The sequence below is a fragment of the Bos taurus genome, chromosome 4 (assembly GCF_002263795.3).
Source record: "Bos taurus isolate L1 Dominette 01449 registration number 42190680 breed Hereford chromosome 4, ARS-UCD2.0, whole genome shotgun sequence".
Taxonomy (NCBI): Eukaryota; Metazoa; Chordata; class Mammalia; order Artiodactyla; family Bovidae; genus Bos; species Bos taurus.
Window position 1 is genome coordinate 99,290,775 of NC_037331.1, and position 14,211 is coordinate 99,304,985.

At 38.3% G+C, this 14,211-nt stretch overlaps 1 protein-coding gene across 10 annotated transcripts in view; it reads right to left on the minus strand.

Moving 5' to 3' along the window:
* Nucleotides 1-14,211, minus strand: part of CNOT4 (CCR4-NOT transcription complex subunit 4) — a 153,299-nt gene that overhangs the window by 107,588 nt on the left and 31,500 nt on the right.

Here is a 14,211-nt window from a genome sequence, read left to right on the forward strand (position 1 = left end):
AAGGAGATCAGCCCTGGGATTTCTTTGGAGGGAATCATGCTGAAGCTGAAACTCCAGTACTTTGGCCACCTCATGAGAAGAGTTGACTCACTGGAAAAGACTCTGATGCTGGGAGGGATTGGGGGCAGGAGAAGAAGGGGACGACAGAGGATGAGATGGCTAGATGGCATCACTGACTCTATGGACGTGAATCTGAGTGAACTCCAGGAGTTGGTGATGGACAGGGAGGCCTGGCGTGCTGCGATTCATGGGGTGGCAAAGAGTCGGACATGACTGAGTGACTGAACTGAACTGATCACTCACCTGAAGCCAGACATCCTGGAGTGTGAAGTTAAGTGCACCTTAGGACTCATCACCATGAACAAAGCTAGTAGAGGTGATAGAATTTCAGTTGAGCTATTCCAAATCCTAAAAGATGATGCTGTTGAAGTGCTGCATTCAACCTGCCAGCAAATTTGGAAAACTCAGCAGTGGCCACAGAACTGGAAAATGTTAGTTTTCATTCCAATCCCAAAGGCAACACCAAAGAATGTTCAAACTACTGGACAAATGAGCTCATTTTACATGTTAGTAATGTAATGCTCAAAATCCTTCAAGCTAGGCTTCAACAGTATGTGAACCAAGAACTTCTGGATGTACAAGCTGGTTTAGAAAAGGCAGAGCAATAAGAGATGAAACAGCCAACATCTGTTGGATCATAGAGAAAGCAAGGGAATTAAAAAAAAAAAATCTACTTTTGCTTCATTGATTACGCTAAAGCCTTTGACTGTGTGGATCATAACAAACTGTGGAAAATTCTTAAAAGAGAGGGGAATACCAGACACTTTACCTGTCTGAGAAACCTATATGCAGGTCAAAAAGCAACAGCTAGAACCGGACATGGAATAACAGACTGGTTCCAAAATGGAAAAGGAGCACGAGGCTGTACATTGTCACCCTGCTTATTTAACTTAAATGCAGAGTACATCATGCAAAATGCTGGGCTGGATGAATCACAAGTTGGAATTAAGACTGCCAGGAGAAATATCAACAGTCTCAGATAGGCAGATGACACCACTCTAATGGCAGAAAGCATAGAGGAAAGAGACTCTTGTTGAGGGTAAAAGAAGACAGTGAAAAAGCTGGCTTAAAACTCAACATTCAAAAAATTAAGATCATGGCATCATGTCCCATCACTTCATGGGAAATAGATGGGAAAACAATGGAAACAGTGACAAATTTTCACTCCAAAATCATTGCGGACATTGACTGCAACCATGAAATTAAAAGACTCTTGCTCCTTGGAAGAAAGTGATGACAAACCTAGACAGTGTATTAAAAAGCAGAGACAACACTGTGCCAAAAGAGGTCCATATAGTCAAAGCTATAGTTTTTCCCCGGAGAAGGCAATGGCACCCCACTCCAGTACTCTTGCCTGGAAAATCCCATGGACGGAGGAGCCTGGTGGGCCGCAGTCCATGGGGTCACTAAGAGTCAGACAAGACTGAGCGACTTCACTTTCACTTTTCACTTTCATGCACTGGAAAAGGAAATGGCAACCCACTCCAGTGTTCTTGCCTGAAGAATCCCAGGGACGGGGGAGCCTCGTGGGCTGCTGTCTATGGGGTCACACAGAGTCAGACACGACTGAAGCGACTTAGCATAGTATGGCATGGTTTTTCCCATAGTCATGTACAGATGTGAGAGCTGGACTATAAAGAAGGCTGAGAACCGGAGGACTGATGCTTTCAAAATGTGGTGCTGGAAGAGACTCTTGAGAGTCCCTTGGATTGCAAGGAGATCAAAGCAGTCAATCCTAACGGAAATCAACCCTGAATATTCATTAGAAGGACTGAGGCTGAAGCTCTGGTACTTTGGCCACCTGATGCAAAGAGCTGACTCATTAGAAAAGACCCTAATGCTCTGAAAGACTGAGGGGAGGAGGAGAAGGGGGCAACAGAGGATGACATGGCTGGATGGCATTACCAACTCAATGGACATAAGTTTGAGCAAACTCTAGGAGATAGTGAAAGACAGGGGTGCTTGGCATCCTGCAGTCCATGGGGTCACAAAGATTCAGACAGGACTTACTGGCTAAACAACAAACAACAGAAGTCAGAATGCTTACTTCTTAGTGGGAACAGTGAAACTGCCTGCAAAGAGGGAACCACCTGATTGTAGAAGTTTCACATTTTGATCTGGGTGTTGGAGACAAGTTTGCATACATATGTAAAAGGTCAAGTGTCTAGTTTTATATAAGAATTGTCCCTCAATTTTGTACTGTGCAAAGGAAAAGAAGGAAAGGAAAAAGAACAAGTGCCAGTTTAATTTAAATTTCATGATCTAAATCAAAATTTTCTCTTAAAATGACACCAACAAATTTTTTGTGGAAGGGAGCGTTCTCTATGATACACAGTCCCTCAGATTGTTAAGAATATACCTCATATTCTTTATTCTTTGAATAGCCCATTGAAATGCCATTATTACACATTCAGCCTATTGAATGTCTAAGGGTAATACATTAAGAGGATTTCGACAGTTCTATTTTCTCTCATTTGCCCAAAAATGTCTAAGTTTCAACAGAGCATTCATACTTCTAATACTATGTTAGCTCTTCTCTTTGTGACTTAAAACTGTTAATTTTTTCAAATTCAATCTAAGTTCACTGTAAAATAATTAGCAATTACAAAACTGCAACAATTAAAAAAATGTGAAGTTCCCCACAATCTCATATTCTACTACATAAAGTTTTCTGTATCCACACACCTCAATTACATATTATAAATGTTCACATAATTTAAAAGGGGGAAGGATCATGCTGCACCCTATTCTGGACTCTGGCCCTGTGCTTAATGCTATCTTCCCTTCATAAGTCATGGGTGATGTCTCTCAATGCATAATATTCTTCTACACAGATGTCCTGTAATTTATTTAGTCAGTCCCCTGTTACGAAATATTTGTTTTCAAATTTTTATCACTGTGAACAATATTGTAACAAACAGTACATTTCTGTTGATTTTTTTCATATCTTTTATTTTTACTATAACTTTAAATGGCCTAAAATGATTCTCTGTGACCATTTAGGGTCTTATTGGTGATTCTGGGCAGATAATGGAGATTTTTTTCCTTTGAAGGCCAGATGGCAAATACTTTAGGCACTGAGGGCCATGTACAATCTTTGTTGTTTATTCTTTTGTTTTTACAAACCTTTAAAACTGTAAAATACCATTCTTTAGCTCATGGACCTTACAAAAACAATCCAAGGACAGGACGTGGTCTGCAGGCCAGTTTGCTGACCCAATTTAGATCATGTTTTATAAAAAGACCCATGAAGACAGAAAGTTACCTTAGAATTCTTGAGGGGTGTGCCAGTCATCACATTTTATTTGACAGTGTAGCATAATAAGTTTAATTCTTAGTTATTTTTACTTTGATTTCTTCTTTTAACCACCACAAGATCACCTAACTTCTATCCTGATGAGATTATTAAAATGTTTTATTTAAATTCTAAAATTATAAAGGCTGCTGTGCAAAAAATTTACAATTTTAAAAGGTGCTTATCAGAATCAGTGATTTTGCTAATGTTCATAACTCTTCAGCTTCAACATTCTAGGAATCAGCGAACTAAGATGGACTGGAATGGGTGAATTTAACCAGATGACCATTATATCTACTACTGTGGGCAGGAATCCCTAAGAAGAAATGGAGTAGTCATCATAGTCAACAAAAGAGTCTGAAATGCAGTACTTGGATGCAATCTCAAAAATGACAGGATGATCTCTGTTCGTTTCCAAGACAAACCATTCAATATTATAGTAATCCAAGTCTATGCCCCAACCAGTAATGCTGTAGAAGCGGAAACTGAACAGTTCTATGAAGACCTACAAGACCTTTTAGAACTAATACCCCAAAAAGATGTCCTTTTCATTATAGGGAACTGGAATGCAAAAGTAAGAAGCCAAGAAACATCTGGAGTAACAGGCAAATTTGGCCTTGGAGTACAGAATGAAGCAGGACAAGGGCTAATCGAGTTTTGCCAGGAGAACGCACTGGTCATAGCAAACACTCTCTTCCAACAACACAAGAGAAGACTCTACACATGAAGATCACCAGATGGTCAACACCTACATCAGATGATTATATTCTCTGCAGCCAGAGATGGAGAAGCTCTATACAGTCAGCAAAAACAAGACCGGGAGCTGACTGTGGCTCAGACCATGAACTTCTTATTGCCAAATTGAGACTTAAATTGAAGAAAGTGGGGAAAACCACTAGACCATTCAGGTATGACTTATATCAAATCCTTACAATTATACAGTGGAAGTGAGAAACAGATTTAAGGGACTAGATCTGATAGACAAGAGTGCCTGATGAACTATGGACGGAAGTTCGTGACACTGTACAGGAGACAGGGATCAAGACCATCCCCATGAAAAAGAAATGCAAAAAAACAAACTGGCTGTCTGAGGAGGCCTGAAAAATAGCTGTAAAAAGAGAAGAGAAAAGCAAAGGAGAAAAGGAAAAATATACCCATTTGAATGCAGAGTTCCAAAGAATAGCAAGAAGAGATAAGAAAGCCTTCCTCAGTGATCAAATGCAAAGAAATAGTGGAAAACAACAGAATGGGAAAGACTAGAGATCTCTTCAAGAAAATTAGAGATACCAAGGGAACATTTCATACAAAGATGGGCACAAAAAAGGACAGAAATGGTAGGGACCTAACAAAGCAAAAGATGTTAAGAAGGGGTGGCAAGAATACACAGAAGAACTATACAAAAAAGATCTTCATGACCCAGATAATCATGATGGTGTGATCACTCACCTAGAGCCAGACATCCTAGAATGTGAAGTCAAGTGGGCCTTAGGAAGCATCACTATGAACAAAGCTGGTGGAGGTGATGGAATTCCAGTTGAGCTATTTCAAATCCTAAAAGATGATGTGTTGTGAAAGTGCTGCACTCAATATGCCAGCAAATTTGGAAAACTCAGCAGTGGCCACAGGACTGGAAAAGGTCAGTTTTCATTCCAATCTCAAAGAAAGGCAATGCCAAAGAATGCTCAAACTACCGCACAATTGCACTCATTTCACACGCTAGTAAAGTAATGCTCAAAATTCTCCAAGCCAGGCTTCAATAATACGTGAACCATGAACTTCCAGATGTTCAAGCTGGTTTTAAAAAGGTAGAGGAACCAGAGATCAAATTGCCAACATCCGCTGGATCATCGAAAAAGCAAGAGAGTTCCAGAGAAACATCTATTTCTGCTTTATTGACTATGCCAAAGCCTTTGACTGTGTGGATCACAATAAACTATGGAAAATTCTTCAAGAGATGGGAATACCAGACCACCTGACCTGCCTCTTGAGAAATCTGTATTTAGGTCAGGAAGCAGCAGTTAGAACTGGACATGGAACGACAGACTGGTTCCAAACAGGAGAAGGAGTACATCAAGGCTGTAGATTGTCAATCTGCTTATTTAACTTATATGCAGAGTGCATCATGAGAAACGCTGGGCTGGAAGAAGCACAAGCTGGAATCAAGATTGCCAGGAGAAATATCAACAACCTTACATATGCAGATGATACCACCCATATGTCAGAAAGTGAAAAATAACTAAAAAGCCTCTTGATGAAAGTGAAAGAGGAGAGTAAAAACGTTGGCTTAAAGCTCAACGTTCAGAAAAGTTAGATCATGGCATCCGGTCCCATCACTTTATGGCAAATAGATGGGGAAACCGTGGCAACAGTGGCTGAGTTTATTTTTGGGGGCTCCAAAATCACTGCAGATGGTGACTGCAGCCATGAAATTAAAAGATGTTTACTCCTTGGAAGAAAAGTTAGACCAACCTAGACAGCATATTAAAAAGCAGAGACGTTACTTTGCCAACGAAGTCCACCTAGTCAAGGCTATGGTTTTTCCAGTAGGCATGTATGGATATGAGAGTTGGATGATAAAGAAAGCTAAGCACCGAAGAATTGATCCTTTTGAATTGTGGTGTTGGAGAAGACTCTAGAGAGTCCCTTGGACTGCAAGGAGATCAAACCAGTTCATCCTAAAGGAAATCAGTCCTGAATATTCATTTGAAGGACTGATGCTGAAGCTGAAACTCCAATACTTTGGCCACCTGATGCAAGGAACTGACTCATTTGAAAAGCCCCTGATGCTGCAAAGATTGAGGGCACGAGGAAAAGGGGATGACAGAGGATGAGATGGTTGGATTGCATCACCGACTCAATGGACATGAGTTTGGGTAAACTCCTGGAGTTGGTGATGGACAGGCATGGTGAGGCCTGGCATGCTGCAGTTCATGGGGTCTCAAAGAGTCGGACATGACTGAGCAACTGAACTGATCAAATACTCCGAAGATATTCTTTGAAAGGCTACTGTTAACAAACAGTGCTCTCCCAACTCTGGCTACGTAATGATTCACAGCTACAGCAGTAAACATCATCACCTAATTGTCCCCATCTTATCCCATAGCCTGTCCTTGTATCACCTATGAACTCTTTATTAAAAAAAAGTGAAAGAAATGCAATAAATATTAAAAAGTAAGTTGTTTACCAATATATGATTTCACTAAAATGTTTTTAACAGCATCAGCAAATTATACAATTTAAACAATAAGGGTAAGACCAGTGACATTACAAAGAATTAAGAGTATGTCTTATGAATATATTCACTTTATATTTTATGCTCTTTTGTAAAATATATACTAAGCAAAGAATGCTTGAAGAAGGATAAAAGGAAAAGTTTTTTTAAAAAGAAAACAGAAGATAGACTTTATAGATGCATGGTGGAAAACTAACGGAAAGACAATTCAATATGTTTATAATACTGCCAGCTTTGGTGAACTCGGGGATGCTTCATGAATCTACTGGTTTTGGTTCTTTTGGTCCTAGTAACTAGGTTGGAACATCAGAACCAGTATAGTAAGTTGCTGTTGCTATTGTTCAGTTGCTAAGTTGTGTCCAACTCTTTTGCAACCCCACGAACCACTGCCAGCCAGGCTCCTCCATCCATGGGATTTCCTAGGAAAGAATACTGGCTGGGTTGCCATTTCCTTCTCCAGGGGATCTTCCTAATCTAGGGATCAAACCTGAGTCTCCTGCATTGGCAGCTAGATTCTTTACCACTGAGCCACCAGAGAAGCTACAAAACATAACCTACTCCAGCTTCAGCCCATCTCCCTAGGTCCAATTTCCTTATAATAGGTCTACTTGACAGTCTTTCTATGTGCACTCTAAGAGAGAAAGGAGAAGAAGGGGAGGAAAAAAGAAATGGAGAAATAAAAGATAGTATCAACCACATATCACCAAGACAAAGTATCAACCACATATCACCAAGACAAAGTCTTTTTCTCACAGGAAATTTCACTTTTCCCAAAGTACTTTTGGCCATCATAGGGTCTGGCAGATTTTTTTTACCAAGGAAAGAAATAAACGTGAATATTAAGCTCATTCTCTATTTCAAGTAGACTCAAGACTAGAAAGCACCAGAAAATAAGATATATATATATATATTATATATATATAGCAGGAGATCTAGGTTACAGTTCTGATTCTTACCATAACTTGTTTTGGGTAGCTGGTCAAGCTACTGACTTTCTGTGGATTTCTTTGTTTGTAAAATAAGGGGATTGTATTAAATACTGAGATCTCTCCTGGTTCTAAAATTCTAAAAATACAAGGTGCTTAAACCTCCCACAATTAAACACAAAGTACCTTAAAGGGACTATGTAACAACTGATAATAGGAAAAAAATAAAATGTTACTTAGGAAATATTAAATAATCCAGCATCTTGTGATTCTAAAATTAAAAACTGCCATCATTCTCAAGAAAATTGTAATATTTAATAAAGCCCAAAGTTTTGATATTTGATGTTAATTCAATTCAGTTCAGTCACTTACTCACATCCAACTCTTTGCAGCCCCATGGACTGTATAGCACACCAGGATTCCCTGTCCATCACCAACCTCAGAGCTTACTCAACTCATGTCCATCAAGTTGGTGATGACATCCAAACATCTCATCCTCTGTCGTCCCCTTCTTCTCCTACCTTCAGTCTTTCCCTTCATCAGGGGCTTTTCCAGTGAGTCAGTTCTTCGCATCAGGTGGCCACAGTACTGGAGTTTCAGTTTCAATATCACTCCTCCCAATGAATATTCAGGGTTGATTTCCTTTAGGATGGACTGGTTGGATCTCCTTGCAGTCCAAGGGACTCTCATGAGTCTTCTCCAACACCACAGTTCAAAAGCATCAATTCTTCCGCACTCAGCTTTCTTTATAGTCCAACTCTCACATCCATACATGACTACCGGAAAAACCATAGCCTTGACTAGATGGACCTCTGTTGGCAAAGCAATGTTTCTGCTTTTTAATATGCTGTCTAGGTTGGTCACAGCTTTTCTTTCGAGGACCAAATGTCTTTTAATTTCATGGCTGCAGTCACCATCTGCAGTGATTTGGGAGCCCCCAAAAATAACGTCTATCACTGTTTCCATTGTTTCCCCAGCTATTTGCCATGAAGTGATGGGACCGCATACCATGATCTTAGTTTTTTGAATGTTGAGTTTTAAGCCAACTTGTTCACTCTCCTCTTTCACTTTCATCAAGAGGCTCTTTCGTTCTTCCTTGCTTTCCTCTTTCGTTCACCCTTGCCATAAGAGTGGTGTCATCTCCATATATGAGGTTATTAATACTTCTCCCAGCAATCTTGATTCCAGCTGTGCTTCATCCAGTCCAGCATTTCTCATGATGTACTCTGCACATAAGTTAAATAAGCAGGGTGACAATATACAGCCTCCATGTACTCCTTTCCTGATTTGGAACAGTCTGTTGTTCCATGTCCAGTTCTAACTGTTGCTTCTTGACCTGCATACAGATTTCTTAGGAGGCAGGTCAGGTGGTCTGGTATTCCTACCTCTTTTAAGAATATTCCAGTTTGTTGTGATCCACACAGTCAAAGGCTCTGGTGTAGTCAATAAAGGAGTAGATGTTTTTCTGGAACTCTCTTGCTTTTTCGATGATCCAACAGATATTGGCAATTTGATCTCTGGTTCCTCGGCCTTTTATAAATCTAGCCTGAATATCTGGAAGTTCACAGTTCACATACTGTTGAAGCACGGCTTGGAGAATTTTGAGCATTACTTCACTAGCGTGTGAGATGAGTGCAATTGTGTGGTAGTTTGAGCATTCTTTGGCATTGCCTTTCTTTGCAATTAGAATGAAAACTGACCTTTTCCAGTCCTGTGGCCACGGCTGAGTTTTTCCAAATTTGCTGGCATATTGACTGCAGCACTTTCACAGCATCATCTTTTAGGACTTGAAATAGCTCAACTGGAATTCCATCACCTCCACTAGCTCCATTCGTAGTCGTGCTTCCTAAGGCCCATTTGACTTCTCATTCTAGGATGTCTGGCTGTAGTTCAGTGATCACACCATCGTGGTTATCTATGTCATGAAGATCTTTTTTGTATAGTTCTTCTGTGTAATCTTGACACCTCTTCTTAATATCTACTGCTTCTGTTAGGTCCATACCATTTCTGTTCTTTATCGAGCTCATCTTTGCATGAAATGGTCCCTTGGTATCTCTAATTTTCTTGAAGAGATCTCTAGTCTTTCCCATTCTGTTGTTTTCCTCTATTTCTTTGCATTGATCACTGAGGAAGGCTTTCTTATCTCTCCTTGCTATTCTTTGGAACTCTGTATTCAAATGGGTGTATCTTTCCTTTTCTCCTTTGCCTTTCCCGTCTTTTCCTTTCTCAGCTACTTGTAAGGCCTCCTCGGACAACCATTTTGCCTTTTTGCATTTCTTTTTCTTGGGGATGGTCTTGATCACTGCCTCCTGTACAATGTCACGAACCTGTGTCCATAGTTCTTCACTCTGTCTATCAGATCTAATCCCTCGAATCTATTTGTCACTTCCAGTGTATAATCGTAAGGATCTGATTTAGGTCATATCTCAATGGTCTAGTGGTTTTCCTACTTTCTTCAATTAAAAATTTGGCAATAAGGAGTTCATGATCTGAGCCACAGTCAGCTCCTGGTCTTGTTTTTGCTGAGTGTATAGAGCTTCTCCACCTTTGGCTGCAAAGAATATAATCAATCTGATTTCAGTGTTGACCATCTGGTGAAGTCCATGAGTAGAGTTTTCCCTTGCATTGTTGGAAGAAAGTGTTTGCTATGACCAGTGTGCTCTCTCGGCAAAACTCTGTTACCCTTGACCTGCTTCATTTTGATGTTAATTAAATGGCTCTTAATGTTAGTGTTAAAGTAATAGCTAGCTATGGTGTAAAAAAAGTTTTTCCTAAATTTTCCGTATGCAAACATAAGTTTTACTAATTTAGATTGAAGGACAGTCCGAATTAGCAGAGTACTTCTTTGTATACACATTGTATCAAACACATCAGATTGCTTTTGATATTACTAACTTATAAATTATAGAAGATGATATGGAAGACGGATTGGCCACTAAAGCAAATTCTTAATAAGTCTGGCTTATTTTCTAGGTTGCTGTTCTCTGGTTTTAGTAAACTAATTTTTTTAAAAAGGACAGGACTTGGTTAAATAAGCAGGAGTGCTCTAAGTGTAGAAATGTTCCTAAAACTCTAAAGTGCAGTAAGACTCCTAAAACTCACTTAAGGCAGGCAACTGTAATTTTAAACGTTTTTTTTTTTTAAGTGTGTATATTTGTGCATATGTTTAAAATCTCAGAAGTATAAATGCCAAATTGACTAGAAGAGTTAACTAAGTGATATGGATGGGCAAAGGGCAGTGGGGTTCAATTAAAAGGGAGTTTTGCTCTATTTGTACAGCTTGAATTTTCCTAAAACTTCATTACTTGTGTGACTATAGTTAAATTTTTTAAGAACAATGCTTTTAAGAAAAATATACTCAAAGAAAGTCATATTAGTACAACACAATGATCACTAGTTGGAGCAGGGTTACATGCTATATTTAAATGTCTAAAAAAAAGATAAACAAGAAATAAACTCACATTTTAAAAAACTTATAGACTAGATATTTAGGTCAAATTCTTACTCCTCCATAAAATACATTTCCATTTCTAGGACTGAGTATTTTTAGCAGTGTTCACTTTATATTTCACCATCTGCGAATTTTCCAGGGAACTGAAGTGCATCACTTTAAAGCAGCAAATCCTATGTTCCTACTATGTGTCAGATATAGTGTTAGGCACTGAAGATGGTGAGTTGGTGATCATAATGAAGTTACTGCTGTTGTTGTTGGGGGGCGGGGAGAAAAATTAAGGACTAATGAATTTATTATACACTCAATGACCTTTACTCTATTTAGACAGGCAAATTTCAGGTTCTTCCAGATTTAAAAATAAGTCAGCTATGTTCTAAACATAGCTGTGCAAACTACTGTGCAATTCTGTCTACTCCATGCTGTTGCAACTTTCCCCATCATCACTATGAGCCAACCTTTTTTCATTAACAGTCTATGATGTAAAGAGGTAAAATTTACAGAAAACTTGAATGTCTTGAGGAAAATATAGGGTAGAATGATAAGGATAGTCAAGAGCAAAGAGAAAATATAAATGCTGGTGTTTTAACTGAATTATGTAGCAAACTTCTTTTCCGTCACAGATTTTAAAGTCATTTATTAGCTTGGAAAAACAAAACTATTACAGATTACTTGTAACGTACATTAAGATTACACTGTGGATATTTAATTTGTAGATTGAAAACCAAAGGAACAATTTTGGTTTTCTATTTTCTTGAGTATTTTCTCAATTCTCAAGCAAATCAAAAGGACTCTACTAGAAATTTTCCTACAAATTTTCGGTATCTACTCCTTCCCTGAACATAGTTTTGTTATAACCATTAGCATATTTTCTATTTTCTCCTTAAAGCAAAGCAGTATGTAGTTAACTGTATGCCACAATCACTTAAGACCTCATGCCTTACTCCTAATACCACACTCTTAATCTTCCTTAAAAAAAAAAAAAAATCTACCTTATACCCAGGAAAGAGCACAAAGAAAGAAATGAACACACAAGACCAAGGCCAGAGTGATTCCAACCTTGTAGAGACTGCAGTGGAGACGAAGCATGTTTATGAAGACCACAAAGACACTCCAGAGACAGACAGGTAGGAGAAAAAAAAAAGAGCACAGTGACAGCAGAGATCAACAAGAGTGAACAAGTTTAAGAAATATTTTGACAGGAAAGTAGACTAGATATTAGAGAAAGAAAGATAAAGAGGTTTCAAGAATGACTCTCAATATGACTCTCAGAGATGCCCATGAACATTCATTCATTCACCAAAATATTTATTGAGCATCTAATATGCACAATGCACTTACTTTCCTACGCACGGGGGTTGGTGTCACTTGAATAAACATACAGAGCTCAGTGATATGAAGGCTGATGAAATATAAATTTTTAACTCAGACACATATTTAATATTTATGGTTTTGATGATACTACCTGGGCTTTCTTGTTTATGTGACCCAAAATATTCTCATGTTTAAGCCAGTTTGGGTCAAGTTTTATGTCATTTGCAAGGAAAGAGTCCTCTTCACAGGGTCTTCCATCTTCAGCCTCACTTTTAACCCACTCTTCAAAAGTGGTCTCTTAAACCCTTCCATGGCTTTATTCTGTACTTGGGATAAATGTTCTTTAACATGATCTTTAAGATCATTCATGGTGTAGCCTTTAAAAGTATCTCTCACTTCCACTGCCCTCAAATTCTGGCCTTGGGAAAACAGTTTTTAAGCAGACACTTACCACATAACCTAGCAATTCCATTTCTAGAGATTTACCCAGAAAAAAATGAAAACACATGTTCACAAAAAAGCTTATCCATGAATGTTCATAAACAGCCTTATCCACAGTTAGCCAAACTGAAAACAACACAAATGTCCACCAACATACGAATGGATAAACAAACTGTGGTATATTTATTCACTGGAATACTACAACTATTCAGCAATAAAAAGGAACTGCCGATAAATATGACATGGACAATCTCAGAAGCATTACACTAAGTATAAGAAATCAGTCACAAAATTATTCCACTTATGTAAAATTCCATCAACAGCCAAAACTAAGGTCTGGTAACAGAATAAGAACAGAGATGCATTCTGGGAGACAGGTACTGAGTAGTAAGAGGCATAAGAGATTTCTGGGGTAACTGGAATGTTACAGATCTTGAAACAGGTGTAGCTACACAGGTGCATACATTTGTCAAAACTTACATATTTCACTATTCAGTTGGTGGTAAAGACTCCTACCAAAGCAAAGCACTGGGGGTGAGAAGGGGGAGTTGAGGGGAGGAAGAGAGGGAAGTCTTTTAACTCTCCTCTACAAGACTGAATCCTGAAATATTCAGAATAGACAATTTTCCTAAACTACAAGTAAATTTATTAGGACAAGGGATTCTAGTTGATAAAAAGCCATTATGCATACAAAACCACTCAGAGACCATTCAAACTACTGGAAAAACTTGATACTTGAAAGAAACTACTGTATTATAAATGACTTTATAAGATACCCATCTTATAAAACTTCAGATTCCTCAAACAACTATTAAACTATAGAATATCTTGCAATTATAAATTATTAGGAGTTGTAATACAAGCTTAGAAGCATAAGGTACTAAAATTGTAAGTAAGATAACTGCTTATGAAAAAATCATGCTGAAGACTAATTTTAAAGAGATCTAATAAAATTAGGTTTAGGATGTAAAATCATCAAGAGATAAAGTTAAATGTAGAAAACAGCCTTGAAATTAAATTACTCATTGTTCTTTTCCTTCCTTTTATTCAGCTCCTATATACACAACAACTTGTATTATTCATGTCTTACACTATATAAGCAAACCTTGTAATTCAGCTAGCCTACATGCCAACACTTTGAAGGCAGTGTCCTACACCTAGCAGAGAGCTGGAAGACACACTTACTAGCCAAATGAGATCTTGTTATACTGTATTAGGTCAGCCAAAAAGTTCGTTCAAGTTTTTCCATAACATCTTACGGAAAAACTAGAATGAACTTTTTGGCCAACCCAATATATTAAAGGTTCCTTGCTACAAGTCAGTCGTGGCAGAAAGCATCAAAACAACCCTTTTAAACTGGCTCTAAAGATAATGACTGGCTCCAAAAGAAATTAAACAGAGGAGAAAAAAAAAGAACCTTAAGTATGTGCCTCACAAATAAGAAATTCTAAGTGAGTTAAAAATAAATCTTTTAAAAGATGCAATTATAATT